Genomic DNA, 23,507 nt, shown 5'->3' on the forward strand with positions numbered 1-23,507 from the left:
TTTTAAAAGAATCAGTAAATTTCAAAGGATACAGTTATGTTTAACCAGAGTTATACATTACACAGGGTATAGGAATTTGGAAAATTAAAGGTAATAGTTATTTAGCAAAAAAGACTTCCTTTTCCTAACAAGCAGCAAATTGCTGATAGTTGAAGACAAGTAGCCCTTGATGCTAGGCCCATTAATATCTGGGAGGGGTTATAACATAGGTAAGCCTTGAGACACTGAGCTCATTTAAGGTGTGGGTGCTGGTTTCAGAATCATTTCTGGCCATTCTGTGATCAGTTGAAAATTCCTATCTGAAGAGATGCAAAAAGGTAGACCTGTAAAAAGTGTCTGCATGGTGCTGAAAAGTAACCTAAGAACAATAGTATCTCAGGTCTCAGCTTCGATGACTTTGGAAGTGACCATAGACACAGGGCAGACACATGCTATATGGAGGCTTCCTGCATGCCTGCTCTTATAATGTAGAATATTTCCAGACAGGAACTGAAAGTAGGGAGAAAGATCAGAAAACATTCCTAACTACATGTTGGAATTTATGGGAGTGTCCTTATGATAAATTGCTAGAAATAGAACTATTTTTCCAAAATGTTTATATATATTTTGTATACACTTGCATCTATTATCATCTGTCTATTAGATTATAATTTATTTTAATGTAAGTCATATCTATTTCAACTTATGTTTAGTTGTAAAGGTAGTTTAAATGTACAAAGGAAAAAGTTTATAGCCAAGGCAATATAATTTTAAGAAAGGAATATTGAAGACAGTAATCATTTAAGAGAAAATGACAAGGGAAGGGCGAAGTGAATTGATAAAGTGTTAGAGTTGGGAAATTCTAAAGGGCTTGAAGTTTGCCTCATATATTTCCAAATGTCCTTTCATGTAACAGTTGACTGCTTTGTGTCGACAAGGAGAAAAGTATTATGATTAAGTATCTCTTTTAGACATTATATGGGACTCCCACTATAGCTTTATTAAGGCAAACTATTGCTATCGTGGTGATAGTGTTTACACGTGTATTCCATGGGCAAACCCATGCACAAGAGTGAAATATACAAGAAACATCTCTACTCACAAAAGTGAAAATTTGAAGACATATATAAGGGGGTAAATAAAACTATCAAGAAATTTGCATATCAGAATGCCATGCACATTTGCATTCAGAACATTGATATATTCTTATGTGTCTTTTTATTTTGCTTTTACCTACTTAAAATACATTTTTTCACTTTGTGTCTAGTTATAAATGTTATTTCAATGGCTACTTAATATTCCAGCACACATATGTTTCATCATCTGTTTTTAGTCTCCAAAGACATAGGAGGGATAATTTTCATAAACACCTGAGTATATGACACAATTTAACACTTTTAAAGTTTTTCTGTATGTTCACTCATCTTTTAAATTTTAATAACAGTATTACAGATATAGATACATATATAATAATAACAGTATTAGACAGACAGATAGATAGATAGATAGATACATACATACATACATACATACATACATACATACATACAGATATATGTCATCTCCTCTGTTATATCTTTGGAACCCCTTCTCTGCTACTAATTTCTTGTGTCATCTTCCAGAAATGGCCACTGTACTGGACTTGCTATTCATAGTCACATATCTTTTTTCATAGTTTAGTTGGATGTGTTTATATACATAAACAAGCAATGGCCATTTAAAAACTTTGTGTAAATAACACCTCTACACATCCTTATCCATAATCTAGATTTCTGGGAATTATCATGAGGACTGCATATTGGATTTTGTTAAGCTTTTCACTAGTACTATTAAAATAGAGAAAGATTTTTCTTTTCTTATTTGCTCATTATTTTGGTGAATTCTGTTGACTGGAATCAGATGCTAAATAAAGTTTGTATTCTTGGTATAACCCAGGGCCTTAAGCCTGGTAGGCAAGTGGTCTACTGCTGGCTAAATCCCAGCCCTCTGCTTCAAAATAACATCTTATTCCTTTCTGTTTGCTAAAATTTTATGTTTATTTTGATATGTTTATGAGAAATTTAGTCTGTAGTTTTCTTTCATTGTGATGTTCTCTAGTGTTAGTTTCATGGTAATATTAGCCTTAAAGAATGAAGTAAAAATTATTAATTCTTCTTTGATTTCCTCAAAGAGCTCTTCTAGTATTGGTATTATTTCTTTTCTCAGTGTTTGGTAGAAACTACTAGTGGCTATCTGGCCATGGAGTTCTCTTTTTGGATAGATTTATTCTCTCTCTCTCTCTCTCTCTCTCTCTCTCTCTCTCTCTCTCTCTCTCTCTCTCTCTCTCTCTCCTCTGTGTGTGTGTGTGTTTAATAATCTAAATGCCTGTTCTTAAGAATTTCTTCTTTCTTTTAATTTATTTCAAGTTATTAGTCTGTTTTATCTAAATTATCAAACTTTTAAGGATAAGTTTAATTCTAATATTGTGTAAGAAGCTTTTATTATCTGTCAAATCTGTAGAAGTAAGTTATTTTATTGCCATATTGACAATTTGGCTCACCATATCTACTGGTTCTGTATATACAAATCCAATTACCCTGTGTTCTTTGAGGGAGCAAAAATGCCCAAAAGTCCCAGAAATTTCCAAAAATAGGTATTTGAATTTTCCACCTAGCATGCACTATGCTGAATCCATGTGAATGAAGTGAGATGTGGACAGACCCTGTGGGACCTCCCCACTCCCAGGCTGATGGCTTCTCTCTAGCACTCACCAAGAGGCCACCGTTCACCTTGTATCTCATTAGTATACTTTTAAAATTGTACTCAATTTTTGTCGTTATTCCTGAACAATACAATGTAACAATTTTTACACGATATTGATACTACATTCAACATTATAAATAATATGGAGATGGGGTAAAATATGCAATAGCTGTGTACATAGTACATGCAAGCACAATGTCAACCTAGGAAAGACAGAGGCTCTAGGATTTTGGCAAACACATGTCCATAAACGACACTGGAAGAAATCCTTCGGGGACCCACAGGATGACTAATTTGTGTCCTCTCCCTTTTGGAATCAATCTGGTCATTAATTAATTAATTAAAGGGTTATTAATCTTCTCAAAGGACTAGCAATTAATTTCATCCTTTGTTTCCATCCTAGGCCATGTTGTTTCTTTTTCCCTTCTCACTTACTGTCTAATTTGGCCTTCTTTTTTCCAGTCTCCAGAACAGTTGATTAGAATACTTCCTAAGTTTCACTTATAAGCACCTCTCAATTTCTTGCTTTAGAAACATTCTACAATATTTTTGTTTTGTTTTCCTACTTCTAAGAATTAAAAAAAAAATTCCTCTTCCCTGGCCCAACAATCCACTTGAAAGTATATAATTAAATCCCTATTATCAAGGGATTTTACAGCCCCTTTTGTTACTTGGATTCTGATAATTTCATCATTCCTGCAAAGCATAGTTTTTATTATTCGTGTTTTTTAGAATTATTGAAACATGTTTTATGGTATATAGATTTTAGTAAATTTCCATATGAACTTACGAAGAAAATACAGTTCTTGGGCTGGAGAGATGGCTCCCTGGGTAAGAGCACTTACTGCTCTTGCAGAGGAACTGGGTTCAATTCCCAGCACCAACATGGGGGTTCATAAGTATTTGTAACTCCAGTTCCCATGGATCCAACACCTTCTCTGGTCTCTTAGGGCACCAAACATGCATATGGTGTACATATATGTAGACAAAACACTCATATACATGAAAGTAAATTAAAATAAAGATGTAATATTTATATGAAGGTCTCAAAAGTAAAATTAAATAAGTTTAAAAATACTATACACTATGCTCTTATATAACAGCTTGCTCTTTGAATGTCACTTAGGTGTATTCATGTCCATATCTTTACTGATTTTCTGTTTATTTATTCTGTCAGGTTTTGTGGGGGGACTGTGTTTGAATCTCAGTATAATTATGGAACTATCATTTCCTTATCAAAAATATAAGATTTTATTTCATGTACTTTGAATCTCCATTATTAGACATATATACATTTAGACATTTATTTATGAAGTAACCTTCCTTATTGGTTAATATTATTTTTCTCTTTTTTTATTAAGAAAATTTTTTTCATTTATTTTACATACCAAAGATCTCCCTCTTCCCTCCTCCTGTCTCACCAGCCTCTCCCCCAACCAACACCCCACCCCCACCCCACAAGAAGGCAAAGCCTCCCATAGGGAGGCACATCTAGCAGAGCAAAGTCCACCCCCCCCCACCTGCCTCAAGGCTACATGAGGAGTCCATAGGTGGTGGGCTCCAAAAAGCCCCCTCATACACCAGGGATGGATTCTGATTCTATCACCAGGGAGCTCCCCAGATCAAGCTACACAATTGTCTTACCATGCAGAGTGCCTAGTCCAGTCCTATGCAGGTTCCACAGCCATTGATCCAACTTTCATGAGTTCCCACTAGTTTGGTTTAGTCATCTCTGCAGGTTTCCCCATCATGATCCTGATGCACTTGCTCATAGAATCCCTCTTCTCACGCTTTGACTGGACTCCTGGAACTCTGCCTGGTATTTGGTTGTGGATCTCTGCATCTGCTTCCATCAGTCACTGAGGAAAAGCTCTATGACGACAGGGTATTCACTGATCTGATTACTGGGGCAAGTCACTTCAGTTCAGGCAACCTCTCCACTATTTCTAATAGTCCAAGCTGGGGTCATCCTTGCGGATTCCTAGGAACTTCCCTAGCACCGGGTTTCTCCCTATCCCCATGATATATATGTCCCTCCATCATGGTCTCTCTCTCATTGCTTTCCTACTACATCCCTGTTCCAGGTCAACCATCCCATTCCCTTATGTTCTCATCCCCCATCCCTTACCCTCCATTGCCCACCCCTCATCCCCAGTTTACTCATGGAGATCTCATCTATTCCCCTTCCCAAGGCAATCCATGCACTCCTCTTTGGATCTTCCTTGTTAGCTAACATCTCTGGAGTTGTGGTTTGTTGTCTGGTTATCCTTTGCTTTATATCTAGTATTCACTTAGGAGTGTGTATATACCATGTTTGTCCTTCTGAGTCTGGGTTACCTCCCTCAGGATAATATTTTCTGGTTCCATCCATTTGCTGCAAATTTCTTGATGTCATTGTTTTTCTCTGCTGAGTAGTACTTCATTGAAGTATATGTACCACATTTTCTTCAGCTGAGTGGCATCTAGGTTGTTTCCAGATTCTGGCTATTATGAATAATGCTGCTATGAATATAGTTGAGCATATGTCTCTGTGGTATGATTGAGCATTCCTTGGGTATATGCCCAAGAGTGGTTTGGCTGGGTCTTTAGGAAGATTGATTCCCAATTTTCTGAGAAACTGCCATACAGACTTCCAAAGTGGCTGCACGTTTGCACTCCCACCAACAGTGGAGGAGTGTTCCCCTTGCTCCACATCCTCTCCAACATAAGCTGTCTTCAGTGTTTTTGATCTTAGCCATTCTGACCAGTATAAGATGCTGTCTCAGAGTTGTTTTGATTTGCATCTCCCTGATGACTAAGGATGCTGACCAATTCCTTAAATGTCTTTCAGCCATTTTAAATTCTTCCTTTGAGAATTCTCTTTTTAGCTCTATAGCCAATTTTTTAATTGGATTGTTCGTTATTTTGATGTCTAGTTTCTTGAGTTCTTTATATATTTTGGAGATCAGCCCTCTGTTACATGTGGGATTGGTGAAGGTCTTTTCCCATTCTGTAGGCTGTCGTTTTGTCTTATTTACTATGTCCTTTGCCTTATAGAAGCTTCTCAGTTTCAGGAGGTCCCATTTGTTAATTTTTGCTCTCAGTGTCTGTGCTTCTGGTATTATATTTAGGAAGGGGTCCCCTGTGCCAATGCATTTAAGACTACTTCCTACTTTCTCTTCTGTCAGATTCAGTATACCTGGTTTTATATTAAGGTCTTTGATCCACTTGAACTTGAGTTTTGTGTATGGCGATAGATATGGATCTATTTGCAATCTTCTACATGTTGATATCCAGTTATGCCAGCACCATTTGTTGAAGATGCTTTCTTTTTTCCATTGTACAGTTTTGGCTTCTTTGTCAAAAACTATATGTTCATAGTGTGTGAGTTATGGTCAGGGTCTTCAACTCAATTCCATTGGTCCACATGTCAGTTTTTATGCCAATACAAAGCTGTTTTTATTACTCTAGCTCTATAGTAGAACTTGATGTCAGGGATGGTGATGCCTCCAGAGGTGTCTTTGTTGTACAAGATTCTTTTAGCTATCCTGGGTTTTCTGTTTTTCCAAATGAAGTTGAATATTGTTGTTTCAGGTCTGTGAAGAATTGTGTTGGGATTTTGATAGGGATTTCATTGAATCTGTAGATTGCTTTTGGTAAGATTGCCATTTTTACTATGTTAATCCTACCTATCTATGAGCATGGAAGAACTCTTCATTTTCTGATATCTTCTTTGATTTCTTTCTTCAGCTACTTAAAGTTCTTGTCATACAGGTCTTTCACTTGCTTATTTAGAGTTTCCCCAAAGTATTTTATATTATTTTTGGCTATTGTAAAGGGTGATGTTTCTCTGATTTCTTTCTCAGCCCATTTTTCATTTGTATATAGAAGGACTACTGATTTTTTTGAGTTAATCTTGTATCCTGCCACATTACGGAAGGTGTTTATCAGCTGTAGCAATTCACTTTTTGGGGTCACTTGTATATACTATCTACAAATAGTGAAATTTGACTTCTTCCTTTCCAATTTGTATTCCCTTGATCTCCTTTTGTTGTCTTATTGCTCTAACTAGAACTTCAAGTACTATATTGAATAAATATGGGGAGAGCAGACAACCTTGTCTTGTTCCTGAATTTAGTGGAATCACTTTGAGTTTCTCTCCATTTAATTTGATGTTGGCTGTTGGCTTGCTGTAAATTACCTTTATTATATTTAGGTATGTTCCTTGTATTCTTGATCTCTCCAAGACCTTCATCATGAAGGGGTGTTGGATTTTGTCAAAGGGCTTTTCAGCATCTAATGAAATCATCATGCAGTTTTTTTCTTTCACTTTGTTTATATGGTGCATTACATTGACAGATTTTCATATGTTGAACCATCCTTGCATCTGTGGGATGGTTCAACTTGATCATGATGGACAATTTTTTTTGATGTGTTCTTGAAGTCGATTTGCCAATATTTTATTGAGTATTTTTGCATCAATGTTCAGGAGAGATTGGTCTGTAATTCTCTTTCTTTGTTGTATCTTTGTGTGGCTTGGGAATCAGAGTAACTATAGCATCATAAAAGGAGTTTGGTAAAGTTCCTTCTTTTTCTATTGTATGGAACAACTTGAAAAATATTAGTTTTAACTCTTCTTTGAAAATCTTGTAGAATTCTGCATTGAAACCATCTGGTCCTAGGCTTTTCTTGGTTGGGAGACTTTTAATGACTGTTTCTATTTCCTTAGGGGTTATTGGTCTATTTAAATTGTTTATCTGTTCTTGATTTAACTTTGATATGTGGTACCTGTCCAGAAAATTGTCCATTCTTTTATAAGTTTTTGAAATATGACCTGATGATTCTCTGGATTTCCTCAGTGTCTGTTGTTATGTCTCCCTTTTCATTTCTGATTTGTTAATTTGGATGCTCTTGCTCGCTCTCTCTCTCTCTCTCTCTCTCTCTCTCTCTCTCTCTCTCTCTCTCTCTCTCTGCCTTTTGGTTAGTTTGGATAAGGGCTTGTCTATCTTGTTGATTTTCTCACAGAACCAACTCTTTGGTCAATTTGATGATTTCCTGGCGTCTATTCCTCCTGGATAAGTTTGCTTCTTTTTCTTCTAGAGCTTTTAGGTGTGCTGTTAAGTCACTAGTGTGATATTTCTCCAACTTCTTTATGTGGGCATTTAATGCTATGAACTTTCTTTCCTCTTAGCACTGCTTTCATAGTGTCCCATAAGTTTGGGTATGTAGTACATTAATTTTCACTGAATTCTAGGAAATCTTTAGTTTTTTTATTTCTCCTTTGACTCATTGGTGATTGAGTTGAGCATTATTCAGTTTCCATGAGACTACAGGCTTTCTGTAATTTTTGTTGTTGTTGAAATCTAACTTTAAGCCATGGTGGTTCAATAGAATATGAGAAGTTATTCCATTTTTTTTTTTTTTTTTTTTGTATCTGTTGAGATTTGCTATGTGACTGAGCATGTGGTCAGTTTTTGAGAAGGTTCCATGGGGTGCTGAGAAGACTATATATTTTTTTTGTTTGGGTGAAATGTTCTGTAGATATCAATTGAGTCCATTTGAGTCAATTGATAAGAACAATTGATAAGACAAGATCCTTGGTGGATCTTTCCTGTGATGAGTGTGTAATGTCCTTCTCAATCTCTTTGGATTGATTTTAGTTTGAAGTCTATTTTGTTAGATATTAGGTTAGCTACACAAGCTTGCTTCTTAAGTCCATTTTAATAGTAAGGCTTTTCCCAGCCTTTTATTCTGAGGTAGTGCCTGTCTTTGAAGTTGAGCTGTGTTTCTTGTATGCAGCAGAATGATGGGTGCTGATTTCATATCCATTCTGTTAGCTTGTATCTTTTTATAGGTGAATTAAGTCCATTGATAATAAAGGATATTAATGACCAGTGATTGTTAATTCCTGTTATCTTTTGGTGGTAGTGTGTGTGCATTTCTTTTGGGGGGGGGATTTACTGCTGTGGGGTTATCTATTGCCTTTGTTTTCATGGGTGTATCTGACTTCCTTAGGTTGGAATTTTCCTTCTAGTACTTTTGGTAGGGCTAGATTTGTGGATAGGTATTTTTTAAATCTGGTTTTGTCTTGAAATGTCTTGTTCACTCTGTCTATTGTATGATTGAAAGTTTCGCTGGGTATATTAGCCTAGGCTGGCATCTATGATCTCTTAGTGTCTACATTATATCAGTCCAGGACCTTCTTGCTTTCAAAGTCTGCACTGAGAATTCATGTTTTATTATGATGGTTCTGCCTTTATAAGTAACTTGCCTTTTTCTTTTGTTGCTCTTAATATTCTTTCTTTATTCTGTATGTTTAGTTGTTTAATTATTATGTGGTGAGGGGACTTTTGGGGGGGGTCTAGACTATTTGGTGTTCTATAAGCTTCTTTTATCTTCATAGGTATTTCCTTCTTTAAGTTGGGAAAGTTTTCCTCTATGAATTTGTTGAATATATTTTCTGTGCTGTTGATTTGGTATTCTTCTCCTTCTTCTATCCCTATTATTCTGAGGTTTGGTCTTTTCATGGTGTCCCGGATTTTCTAGACATTTTGTGTTATGACTTTTTTGGCTTTGGTGTTTTCTTTGACTGATGAATCTATTTCCTCTATTGTATCCTCTACAGCAAAGATTCTCTCTTCTGTCTCTTATATTCTGTTGGTTAAGCTTGTATCTGTGTTTCCTGTTTGTTTACTCAGATTTTCTATTTCCAGCATTCCCTCTGTTTGTGTCTTCTTCATTGTTTCTATTTCACTTTTCAGGTCTTGAACTGTTTCCTTCACATGTTTAATTGATTTTTTTATGGTTTTCTTGGCTTTCTTTAAGGGATTTATTGTTCTTCCAATTTTTTTGTTTGTCCTTTCCTCAATTTATTTAAGGGAATTTTTAATTTCCTTTTTAAAGGCCTCTAGCATCTTTGTGAAGTTATTTTTAACATCACTTTCATCTGTTTCTTCTACATTGTGATGTTCATGTCTTGCTGTTGTAGAAGGGCTAGGTTCTGGTGATGTCATATTGCTCTTTATGTTATTGTATGTATTTTTGCACTGGCATCTACCCATTTCTTCCTCCAATGGGTGTAAGAGGTGCCTGTGTTTAGGTGAGCTGCTATTGCTTCAGTCTGTGCTTGCCCTGTCTGTATCTCAGGAGGCCCCTCTGGATCCCAACTTAGCTCTTGGTCTAATTGGCACTGGCAGATTCTGTATCTCTTGGTCCAATCCAAGCTAACCGATTCTGTGGCTCAGGGAGCTGCTCTTAGTCCAAAGAGAGCTGACTGATTCTGTGTCTCAGGAAGTTACTGGGGTTAAAGGCAGATGGGTATTGAGGTAGGGTGTGGGTCTTGTAGATTGCAAAGTCAGATGATGGGTTTTGGTGGGGGAGTCTGCCTACAGGAGTTTTCCCTGCTGGCAGGCAATTGGGGCAGAGTTGGGCAGGGGTTCCCGGGACTGGCTGTGTCCCAGGGCCTGGGTCCTGGAGGCAGGACTCTAAAATTATTTTTCTAAAATCAACTTTCCTAATGTTATTATGGCTTTTAATTGGTTATAGCATATTTTCTATTAGATGAATTGAAAGTTTGCCTATTGTAGTATTAACAAAAATAAAAATAAGTAATAGCATAAAATATCACATCTATTATTTTCCTTTATTTTTAATTGTCATTTGTTTTAAATGAGATGCATTAGTCATTGCTGAAATTTTGCATTCATTTTCTGACTTTTCTGTTATATTTAGTTATAGACAGCATATAGCTGGGTCTTGTTCTTTTAATGCAAGTATACAATCACTTTTTCTATGTGGATATGTACACATGTGTATGCTTTAAGCTTGATACTACATACATTTAACTTATCAAAATTAGCCTTCATAACTCTTCCCATAGAGGGTGTATAACTTAGAGCCAGGGATGTAACACAAGGATCTGGGTTCAATTCCCAGCAATACAAGGAAGACAGAAAAGAAAACAGAAGCAGAAGGAGGCTGACAACTATGTCTCTGTACCCTCAACTCCAGCCTTTCACTGCTGGGGTTATACAGTTCTAGTCATAGTGCTGTTTGTATTTTTGCTTTAATCTGTCTCATATTTTCAAGAGATTCGTATGATGAATTCCATATTCCCCTTCATATGTACAGTTTTTCCTCAATTGTGAACTAACGTGTGCATAGGTGATGGCAGTTGCCTCTCTCTTAGGAACTTGAACCTCGTAGGATGAGTCCCTTTTATTTACTTTTGTTTCCTTAACAGCTTCGTCGGCAGCAAATATTTGTTGAAATTTATGAAAGTCACACTTTTATGAGACATATTACTGTAACATGACCTTAAGAAGGAAAACATACCCTATATAACAAAAATAGTCACCCGATTTCTAGTGCTTATGCCTTTGTATTTCTTCTACTCCCAGACAGCTCCTCTTCAGATGTTTGCTGCCTCAGGATTCAGCAGCTCCAGGCCTTCCTTTCTAAAGGCCTCTCTGGTTTGGAGTCCCTAGTTCCTTTCTGGGCTGCTGGTTATCTTTCTGCATGTTCCCATTGTAACTCAGCAGCAGTTTAACTCTTTTGTTCTCCTGCTTCTCCATATTCTATTGATTCCTACTTGTATTATTCTTTGCCAACAGAACCTTTGTTTGAATGTGCTGTGGTTGCAGTTACCCCCTGAGGGCATCCACTGGCCATCTTCCACAGTCTCTATGGGTGAGGATAAAGTACTCTGTTGCTTCCCAGCTGGGCCTCTGCAGCCTGACTGTCTGGGAGTGAATCTTGGCACTTACATTCCTGTGACCAAAACAAGTCACCCAAGCTGTAACACAAGTGTATTACCTGCTTAAGGAGTTAGGAAGTACATGAGATGGAGTGTGCAAAGTGTCCAGTGCCTCACCCAAGATTAGAGCCCAACAAATGTTACAATTTATTAACAAGATTTACAATAGGAAATTTAACTTGTAATTTCCTTGCCCAAGTTCAATGATCCTATCACTTTTCTAGCACTTAAAAATTCATTCTCAGCATGCCATGTATACCCATGCAACTGAAGAGACTGTAAAAAAATGAAGATTACCTCATATAAATATATGTAATATCACTAAATATAAAATATTAACATATTATTCATACAAGAGAGAGCCCTATAGCAAAATTACTTTGAGTAATTTGCTATTGCACGATGCCAAAGCAAATAAGTTAGATTGCCAACACAAGATATTCTATACTGGTTTGTCTTATTTTTATCTTTTATGCTGGTCTTACTGAATCATAGATTTAAATCTAAAGCTTATGTGCATTGTTTACATATTTTATCATGTAACTGCTCGTATTTATTTCAAGTAAAAACATATTTTGTATTCTTATTGCATTTTTTATGTGTGTGTGTGTGCGTGCATGTGTGTGCACGTGTGTGTGCACGTCTGTGTGTGTGAACATCTGTGTGTGTGCATATGTGTGTGTGTGTGTATGTGTGTGTGTGTGTGTGTGTGTGTGTGTGCCTATATATGTGTGCAGATGCATCCGTGCCATATGTGGGTCAGAGGACAATATGAATTGGTTCCCTCCTTCCATCATGTGGTTTGTGGGAAGGGAACTCAAGGTGAAAGCATGGCAGAAAGCATTTTTACACACTGAACCACGTCACTGACCCCAAGTATCAACATATTTCTATCTTTCTTCTTCTTCTTTTTTTTGTTTTTTTGTTTTTTTGAGACAGGGTTTCTCTGTGTAATTTTGGTGCCTGTCCTGGATCTCACTCTGTAGCCCAGGCTGGCCTCGAACTCACAGAGATCTGCCTAGCTCTGCCTCCTGAGTTCTGGGATTAAAGGCGTGTGCCACCCCTACCCAGCTCAACACCTCAACCCATTTCTTTCTTATTAAATATAAAATGACTGCTAATGCCACTTTCTCTCTACAAAATGACATATAGCTTGGTATTCATAGTGAAAATTTTGAATAAATATCATGTGTTTCAGATAGAAAATGACAAAAGTTTTGTATGGTTTGAGCACCAAGAGGTTTGATGCTTCATCCACATTGACTAGCCACTGAATTCCAATGTCTACTGATGCATTGCTAACAATTGTGCCCTAAAATGAAGGCAAGGATGGGAAGATGTTATGCACCTCACAATGAACGAATCCTTCAATCTGCTGCCTCAGGCACTACAAAGCATCTTCACCTCCCTTCATAAGGAGCAGATGGGTCTCTGCTCTCAGTGCAGTTAGACAAATAGAGCTTAAGCTTTAAGCTGTTTTTACTGAGAGTAGATACAAATGGTGCTAGAGGAAGTTAGTTGTAGCTGGAGAATTTTCTCTCTGGGTCCTGCCAAGTCCCTGGCAGTCTGACAGCCCACTTATAAAATAAACACATAGATGCTTATATTATTTAAACTGTTTGGTCTACTGGCTCAGGCTTCTATCTAGTTCTTACATCTTAAATTAATCTTTGTCTATAAATCTATACCTTGCCACGTGGCTTGTGGCTTACCAGCATCTTCACATGCTGCTTGTCATGGCGGCGGCTGGCAGTGTCTCCCTCTGCCTTCCTGTTCTCACAATTCTCTTTTCTGTTAGTCCCACCTATACTTCCTGCCTGGCCACTGGCCAATAAGTGTTTTACTTATTGACCAATCAGAGCAACACATTTGACATACAGACCATCCCACAGCAGTTATTTTAAGCTGTTTACAAAGAAAGTATATACAAAGGATGGTATGGAGAAGAAGTTAACTTAAGCTGCTTATGCAGAGAATCGATACAAAGGATGGCTAAGAGGAAGTTAGCTTGGGTTGTTTGTATGGAGATTAGAGAGGAATGGTGAGGAAGGAAGCTAGCTCAAGTTATTTATGCTAAGATAAGATACTAAAAACAGGAGATGATGTCAGGGCATAAATAATTTGTAAATAGGGTGACCCTTAAAATGATTGGTTGGTTCCTTCACCCCCTCCTCGGGTTTGGAGGTTTTTTGGTATAAAAGAGGCTTACTGCCTATCAATAAAGGAGTTCTTGCTTGACTTGACTCCCAACTGCCTCTGATTGTCTCTGGGTAAGAGGAAGGCTGGGGAACCAGCGAGCAGCATGCACTTACCTTTCCTGGGTTCCAAGCCACCTCTTCACAGGTGACCTAAGTTCCTGGTGGGGCAGATCCCCACAGATGAGTACCTATTTCTCAATCATCACCCTTTATGTTCTTGTATACTATGAAGCTACCAGGTTCACTGTCCATAAGAAATTTTCAGAAGGAAAAACGATATATTTGTGAAATATTTAAATACTGACCCACCTTCAGGGATGGCTATATTTGTCTTTGTATTGAAGTTATACACTTAAGTGTGTTTATTAGGTTGGTTATTTCTATTTATCTGTACAAGCCAAGGAACCAAGAACATCAAGACACAATCCATTAAAACCTAGATAAAAGGGTAGGCATGTGCCTGGAGGTCACATCTGCATACTGACTTGTCAATACAATTTTATTAGAATGGAGCCATGCTCCTTGGTTTAATGTATTCCATGTATGGCTCATAGCTATTGCAGCAAAGACATTTAAAGAAATGCTCAACATCCTTAATCATCAGAGAAATGCAAATCAAATTGACTTTGAGATACCACCTTACACCTGTCAGAATGGCTATGATCAAAAACACTTATGACAGTCTATGTTGGAGAGGATGTGGAGCAAAGGGAACACTCCTCCACTGTTGGTGGAATGCAAACACACTGTGGAAATCAGTATGACAGTTTCTCAGAAAATTGGGAATTGATCTACCTCAAGACCCAACCATACCACTCTTGGGCATATACCTAAGGAACGCTCAATCATAGCACAAGGACACATTCTCAACTATGTTCATAACAGCACTATTCATAATAGCCAAAACTTGGAAACAACCTAGATGCCTGTCAACTGAAGAATAGATTAAGAAAATGTGGTACATATACACAATGGAGTACTACTTGGCAGAGTAAAACAATGATATCATGAAATTTGCAGGCAAATGGATGAAACTAGAAAATATCATGCTGAGTGAGGTAACCCAAGCCCAGAAGGATGAACATTGTATGTACTCACTCATAAGTGGATACTAGATATAAAACAAAGAACAATCAGACTGCAGCCCACAGAACCAGGGAGGCTATGTAAAAGGGGGGACCCTAGGATGACTGTGGCTTATAATAAGTTTTGGTTTCACTCAATTACTGGGCAACCTTCAATGAAACATTTCACTATTCGGATAAGAATTTGTACTGTATCAAGCTGATAATAGAAAAATAAATAAATAAAAATTGAAAAAAAAAAAGTGGCCCTAGAAATGGGTTTGCCGGTAAAGCTGAGACAATCTATCTGGCCCTTTTAGAAGTTGGTACATCCCTAGCCCAGAGTACTTAGAGTCTAACCAGGAAAACAGGGGCTACCCAGCTTTGCTTTAGAGTGTTATGTTATACATGTATTGTTGGTTCTGATATGGATTCAAGTATTCCATACAGCCCGATTTAGCCAGTCCAAGCCTTTCTCACTTCCTGCTGCCAGACTCTCTAGCACTTTTTCATAGAAGATGGTGTTTAATGCTGGGTGCCTGAGAGGCAGAAGGCTGTCACTGTCTTAGGAAGGAGCTCTCAGGTCACTGTTCTACTGGGAGCTCTTCTGAATCAGGTTTGGATTTATGGTGTTACCAATATTATACTGTACCATGTCTCAATTCTGGCAGGTGAGGCTGTTTTCTCTTCTTCTATAAGGGAGGTAAGGATTTTTTCTAAAATTACAAACATTTTCCCTAAAACCATTCAATGTTTATTTTGATAACCCAGTATTAACTCAGTAGCTTTCCTGCCAGAGTGCCTTAATTAACTGTCCTTTGAAATTCTATTCAAGTTTTCTTTTGTTTCTAATTTATAAAACTTCTCTTTATCTCTCATGATAATTGCAACCTTGGGAATAATGATTTAAGAGTCTTTGGAGGTACAGTTTTTATGCATTGTAGTGATGTTTTATGCTAATATATTGGTGCAAAAATTTCCAACAAAGGTTGCAAATGAATATCTGGACACTCACAATGCCCACTGCTTTCTCTCTATCCCCTTTCTCCTGCTGTCCAATCAGGAAGAGAGAAGAATGCCCTGAAATTAAGACTGCAGAGTCCTGCAGGGGATGATAATTGGACAGGGAGTCCTGCTGCCCCTGAAACCTGAGGGATGCTGTAGATGTGGGGCTGCCAGCTGAGCCTAATGTTTATGTCTCAGAAAGGCAGAAGCAGTCTCCCATGGCACACACATTCTATGTTTCTCCCTGGCAGAATGCTGAACACTTCTCTTTTCTACTAAGCTGCTTGCAGCCCAGCCAGGTAGTGGAAAGCAATATTTGATGGCTGCCCACTATCACATTGATCAAAATAGGAACAACTATCTGCTAGCCCTTAAAATATAAGCAGATTGTTTATAAACATGACTATTCAATGACACTTGGAATTAAAGGCCTCTAAGTATATTTTGTTAGAATATTCTATAATTCTGCAACATTTTCTTTTCAAAGAAGAGGGAGAGAACTTGTGTGTTTTCAGTCTATGTTACATCAAGTGTAAACTAAGTATTGTGATAAGTCAGAATAGATGCAATTGTTAGTACTGTGGGCATCACTAAACTAAATGCACAGTGAATTCTTAAACTTGAGATTTTTAACTAGAGTGAAAGCTCCTTACCTGGGGTGCTTCATACTTATTCTTTCTCTTTTCTTTTCATTGCCTCCATGATAGTTTGATGGCTGTGTATTCTAGAATCTCAGTTGGGAAAAAGCAATATTTGATAACTCAATTAAACAATGCATGCCTTATAATCTCACAACTCTTTTAATGCTTTGAGATTTCTGAATAATTAACTGCCTTTTTGTTTTCAATTGTATTTTCTGATATTCTGTTATCTCTGTATTCTGGGATCTACCTTGGGTATTTGGTCATAGAGACATACGGTAACACTAAAAGTTAATGCCATTGCAAGATTCTAATAGTGATAAAATGATAGAATTATGATGATAGAATTGTGGTACTGTCTGCATTGCTGAAAGGGCCGAGGCTGCCTTTGCAGTCTCATTCTGGCCCAGATTAATTTTACATGAGGACAGTATAAAAGTGTCAAACTAAATATATATTGTTTCTATAAAAAGTCACTGGTCTTTCTTTAAGCTCAGTATATAATCTTGAAATACTATCTGCTAAATAGTAAATTATGGAGACTAAAACCTATTTTTTATGAATCCTATAGAATGCCATCATGAGAGCATACCTAAATTAAATATTGAAGAATTAAAATAAAAGTTCAAAAGTAAATGAATTGGAAACAAAATGAGCTGTTTATTATCTAGTCTCATCAAGAACCTTGAGGTCATTGTGTGCTGCCCTGTTGTACTGGTGACTGTGTGGAGTTCATTTACCCTGAACTTAGTTAGCCATGTTTTTCTGTACATCTTAAGAATGGATCAAAGTCTCCAGTACATAGATCCCCGGGAGTCTCCTTTTAATGTGATGAGTCATTCTATGTAGCCTTACACCCAGATTCTGTGTGTGAATACAAGTGAAGCAAAGACAATTTTTTGAGGATCTTGACTTTTAGAACTAAAGTTTCCTCTGCTATTTGATAGGTAAAGGAGATGAGCTTGAATATAAAAGAATCGGTAAGAGTACATAGAGCTGTAGAGATGGTTAAATAAGTGAAGTGCCTGACCCACAGACTGTATCTATAACACTAGTGCTGGAGGAATGGAAACAGGCATATCTTTGGAGCTCATTAGCTAGAGCTTCAGCAAAATAAAAAAACTCCAGGTTTTGAGAGTTCCTGTCTCTCAGAAAGAAGTGAGGTAGAGGACAGTGACAACACCTAGTATCGACTTCTAGCCTCCATGTACGTGTGCACACACTGTACCAGCTCCTATTAGGCATGCTTGCATACATACCTGGGCATGTACATATCTTGCTCATATATACACACACCCCAAGATTTAGAGTATACATTAATTGCAACAGACATGATAATTTATATGGATTAATAAGTGAATTAATGAATGAGTGAATAAATGAATGAATAAACAGATTCACTTTGCCCTAGGTTGTCTTAGTGCAAAGTGCTTGGGTGTCAGTAGTGAATGATATCTTGGTACTGTCAGTAACTACATATGATCATTTAATATACATAAGACAGAAGATACACACACACACACACACACACACACACACACATACACACACACACATCAATTTAAAATTGTCACCCTGGAAAATTGTTTATCTTTCTTACTTGATGTTGGGGGATTGGAACTCAAGTTATGGAAGACAATGAGTAAAGATTTGTGTGCATGTGTGTGGCAGCGGTGGGGTGGGTAGTGCTGGGTACTGAAACCAGAGTTTTGTTCAGACTAAGCAAGCACTTTACTACTGAGCTGTATCCTAGCCCAAGCTCTAACTTTTAAGCAGTATTTCTCACCTTCATCCTCTGTTTGCTGGTATTTACAACAGGGATATAACTCTGTATGTGAAACATGGAATTGATGACTAGATGTGTTTGTCTCAAGAATTTGTTTTAATAGATGATGTTTCTGGGTGGGGTGGTGAGTGTCTGTATTCCCAGCTACTCAGAAGGCTGAGGCAGGAGGATTGTTTGAGTGCAGGAGTTCTGGACTATATTGTAATATGACTATTGGATGTTCACACTAAGTTCAGATGAGCTAAACAAAACAATACTTTTAGTTATGGTTTTAGATATTATATCATTAAAACTAAGTGTGATAAAATCAACCTGGACTGGTTATATAAAAATTTATTAAAGGCATTTGGCCAAAAAAAATCTCATCAATGTTTTTTTTTGGAATACATACAAATCTGGTGTGATGTTCACACTTGCTAATGAGTAATTGCAAACTGAAGTAGGGTCTTTAGGAATATTGGAATGAGTTAATTAAGGGTCAGATCCAAAGGAAATTGCCCGGGCTGTCACAACTTATTTTCTCTAGCTTGAAGGTGGAAGGAGAAAGAACATAGTCAGAAACATGATGAAGCGTTTCAGAATGTCCCCAGTGACCCGTGTCCTTAGAACACGTTCACAGGTGATGATCAGCTCCATATTCATTTCTGGACACACTACACAGCAGACTCTCTAGAACTTGCCAGCACATCAAAATGGATCATAGTAGGTTTCTGTGTGGAACCATTATCCTGATACATTTTTATTTAAGTCGGTGACGTTTTAAAAGTATTTTACAGAATTAAGAAGAACAAAAAGCTGAGAGGAAATGTGCTATAGACTTATATTCACCACAAATGTCATTCTTGTTTCTTCCCGAGGTAAAAGAGGCAATGCTCTTTCATTTAAAAGTAGAATTTTTAAAAATTCAATTGGCATTCCCAGTTGCCATGGTTACCAAATAACAAGCACCCTTCATATGCTTTCATTGTGCATCAGCAAACTAACCGTTTGTGAGAAAACTCATTGTCTTCAGACATGTGCCTTGAGTTTCAGCACTGGATGCCTTTATTACCTTCTGATCGAGGTATTATTCATGCAGTATTCAACTGAACAGCTATCAGTAGGCTGTTTTCTTTTAAGAAGCTAAGCAGTGAGACATAAAACATAAACTCAATTAGTAGAATTTCCCCCTCGTCATATTTATTTCCCTTTTGAGGAGTGGTCTAGAAGAAATAATATTGAAATACATAAGCTGTAATTTAGATAATAACATTTATTTTGGAGTTTCCTATGTACTATTTCATAAAATTACAAGCACCAGAAAACATAAAGGCAATATGAGAAAGTGTATTAGCTCTCAGCTCTGCGATGAATCACCATATCTCCCTTTGAGCCTTCTGTCACCCTCCTCCTGATGCAGGGGAATGACTTGCTATTAGTGTGGAGTCTTGCTTCCCTGTCAACTCTCTAGTCACAATCTTTTGAGTTGGGAAAGCAACTATAATTATTTCAGCATAAAAATAAGGTAAGTAACCATTTCAGGAAATTCAGCGTAACTGTTTTTCCAGCAAGATATTAATTACCTTTACCTGCAAATTACCATTGTGCAGCACTTCCCTTCGCCTCCCGTGGATTGGCTTCATTATTAGAATGGCGTCACTCCCCAAATGAGCATTCATAGGTCTCTGGCTGCTTTCTCTCTTCCAGTCTCTGCCTCACCAGCTGCTAGAAGACTAGTGTCCTTTCTTCCTGGATGCATAAACCTGAAATAATTCTTTTACCCTTATTGTTTAAGGTATTACGCCTGCAGGTAAAGTTAAATGACCCACCAATGAGACTTTGTAAGTGTTTTTATACTTTTAAAATGAGACAGCAAACAACCAGAAACTCTTACAATCCATGTCATCAGATCTGTTTGTTTTATGGTGTCATTCTAAAGGACACAATGACCGGAACATTATAGGCCACAATTTTAGTGCATCATCAAAGAAAATAGATTTATTTCTTTAGTTCCTTCATGCTCACATAATTTTTTAAAGTCAACTTGTATCTTTAGTCAAAAGAAGTTCTTACTTGCAAGTGTCCATAATAAAGCTAGCTGGTTTATATTTTAATTCTAATAGACTCTAAAACCAAGAAACCACTATCAACAACTGGGAACTTTTAATACATCTGGCTGTACTGCTCCTGCTACTGAGGGGAATGAGGGTACTGTTGCCACAATATCCATGTTTTATAATGCCTTGCATAGCTATTATTTATTTGAGTGCATGGTAAGAACATTGATTGTCAGGTAAATTATGTTTCCATCTTGAGCCACATATAGAAAATATTAAAACAGAAAAGAATGTAATGGCCCCAACTCTAATGTTAAAATACTTGCTTTTGTTGTACTGTTTCCATCTCTTCTTTTAAAATTGAGGGTTGGTACAGGAATCTTTGCCTTTTTTCCCTTTTTAAATTATATTTATTTGTGTGTGTGTGTGTGTGTGTGTGTGTGTGTGTGTGTGTGTGTGTGTGACATGATGTACAAGTGAGGATCAGAAGACAATTTGTAGGAGACAATTGTCTCTTTCCACTATGTGGGATCTGGGGGTTGAACTCAGGCTGTCAGGCTTGACGGAAAGCACTTCGCCTACTGAACCATCTGCCCAAATGTGTGAATGCTCGTGTCTACTTACGGATCAGGGATCAGAACCCTCTGTGCACTCTTAGTGCCAGTCTGCTGAAACTAACTTCGAAAGTTCAGAAAAAACTATGCTGGACATTAATGAGTCCAATCAGATGACCCAAGCAAAACAAAGTAATATACTGAGTTTATATATATATATATATATATGTGTGTGTGTGTGTGTGTGTGTGTGTGCATACATGTATGTCTATACATACATATATATATTATTTTAAATAATTTAGTGCTCTTTTCAATAAACAAAAACAAAAGCAACAACAGAAAAAGCCTTTGGTGGTTCTTCTGTTGGTTCCCAGAGGTCCATGGTCTCTCTGAGAAGCCTGAAGCCCACAGAATTGCAGGTACTGACTTCTCTTGAGCTCTTTTCCTCACAGTTTCTTTTTTCAACCTTTACCCGATGTTTGCTAATACTTAGAAATCTCGGCAGTTGACGATTACATTGTGCATAGGTCCTAATGACCTGGTCTATGACCAATTATAGAACTTCTACCTTATTATAAAATGCTCCATATAACATACTTTTTTAATTAATTTTGTTTTCCTTCTCTTTATTAAAATATAAGTTCTACAAGAGTATTCTGTGATCTTACGAATTTTATCATACACATTTATAATATTGCTTAGTACATTATAAGTGCTCAATATTATAGCATGAATTCATAAAATCAAAGCAATCTAGAATGCCAACTCTACTTAACACCACAATACTAACAGTACAGTTCTTGTCAAATGCTTGCTACGTTTCAGACATTATCTGAACTACCAATAGAATTGCTTAATTTTCTCCATGTATTAGCTTACAAAGATGGTGATTACTCTCATAGCACAGCTTGCACTCTCGTCTACAATAACATACAACTTAAAAGTATTTTTCCTCTTAGCAAAAAGTCATTCTATTAGTGTAGATGAAAGAAAAAGCAAAATAGATATTCATTTATCTGAAAAAATAGTTTATTTCTTTCCTTTTTCTTTCTTTTATTATTATTTTTTTATTATTGTTGTTGTTATTTGTAAGTGAGGTCTCAATGTATAGACCTGGCTGCTGACCTGGAACTTCCTATGTAGATCAGTCTGACCTCAGACTCACAGACATCCACCTGCCTATGTCTCCTAAGTACTGGATTTAAAGTTATCTTCCACCATGCCTGGCCTGAAAATTCTTAAATTATATCTTCTCACATGTCCCATGAAGGCAAGTCCCTGTAAAAATAACTCCAGTTTGGTGCACCCTGAATCTTGCCTTGATAGGGTGTGCTTGAGTATCCTCTGACGCCAAAGCTTTCAACATTTCTCCCTCTCCACATTTTCAACCACCTCTCTTGGCAAGAGAATAAATAAATAGGAAGGTAGTGAGAATAGTACCACCTAATAGAGGGAGGGTGCACGGCTTTGTCCATTGCCTAGTCCAGGAGAGCAGTGCTTGCATCAGAGAGACGGAAGGATGACACCAAGAAGTGACAGAACTTACCAAAGAGCTGGAGGTGAGATGAGAGAGGGAAGGAGGACTAGAAAGTGGCATCAGGGAAGGTTTCCATAAAGAATACCAGTGAGATCTGAGCAGAGCAAGATGGAGAAGTGTGTTTTTACCATGAGATGTCCCTGAAATGCTGTCAAATTCCCCTGCTGTGTAGGTAGAATAAAGATAATTTCCATCATGTGAAATCTCAGAACAATGTGGCTTCCATGCTACCCTTCACAGGAAGGAAGCCTCTGCATGATTGGCTCTGCCAACATGAGGGTGGACACCACAAAAACAGTCCCGAGATCTGGGGAAGGAGATGGGAGTCCTCAGGCGGGTGGCAGCTGTGGCAGGGCTGACCAAGTACAGATTGGAGCAGGTTCAAGGGCTCCAGGAGTGACTTAAATCATCATCTGTTTTACCAATTTAGTAAGGTTTCGTTTAATGTAATAGGTATCTATTATACTCCCCCCCACACACACATGCACACAAACATGACATACACCACACAGACAGACAGACACCCCCCCACACACACACACACACCTTTCTTTACTCAGGGTCAAGTGTGCTCCTATTTTGCTTTGCTTCCAAACCTCTAAATGATTTAAGATGCCTATTGATTTTTCTGCCTTGGTCATTATTTCTTGGTTTGCCGCTCATGAAAATGTGCATCTCAGGGAATTTTCCCTGCTTGAAAACACCACATCCTACTCTCCCCTCTCCTGTCCTTCCTTTTCATAGAAAACTTGTATTTGGATGACTGCCTACTGCATACATTTGATATTATGTAAATTGTTCTCATCTGAATCTTGATTACCTTTTCCTTTCTCAACATTATCTAGCAAAGAGAGAACTTGTCAATTGAATTGATTCATCTGTGTAAACTTTGAAACAAAAACATTACATCTAGAGTAATCAGAAATTACTTGAGAAAGTGTGTGTGTGTTTTACCAAGAAAGGAGCTTGTGTCTTCTGCAGAAAGCCAAACAGTTGAGTCATAGAAAATGAAGAGAATGTCACACAACTTTAGGAAGACATGTATAAAGAATTCCCATTGTGGGCAGAATCAAGCTGACATAAGCCTTTGAAATCTTCAACGTTCAAGTGTCTAGTTTCCTGGTGCACCCTTTGTCTATCAATACACTGTGGGTCTTACTACAAGTGAGAAATGAAAGTACATTAAGTGATGGAAGAGATACCAGGTTGTTCTCATATCTTAGTGGAC

At 37.4% G+C, this 23,507-nt stretch overlaps 1 protein-coding gene across 12 annotated transcripts in view; it reads left to right on the plus strand.

Moving 5' to 3' along the window:
• The window catches only part of Magi2 (membrane associated guanylate kinase, WW and PDZ domain containing 2), a 1,425,274-nt gene that overhangs the window by 789,843 nt on the left and 611,924 nt on the right, over window positions 1–23,507 (plus strand). The gene's annotated exons all lie outside the window — the stretch shown is intronic.

The sequence above is a fragment of the Peromyscus leucopus genome, chromosome 3 (genome assembly GCF_004664715.2).
Source record: "Peromyscus leucopus breed LL Stock chromosome 3, UCI_PerLeu_2.1, whole genome shotgun sequence".
Classification (NCBI taxonomy): Eukaryota; Metazoa; Chordata; class Mammalia; order Rodentia; family Cricetidae; genus Peromyscus; species Peromyscus leucopus.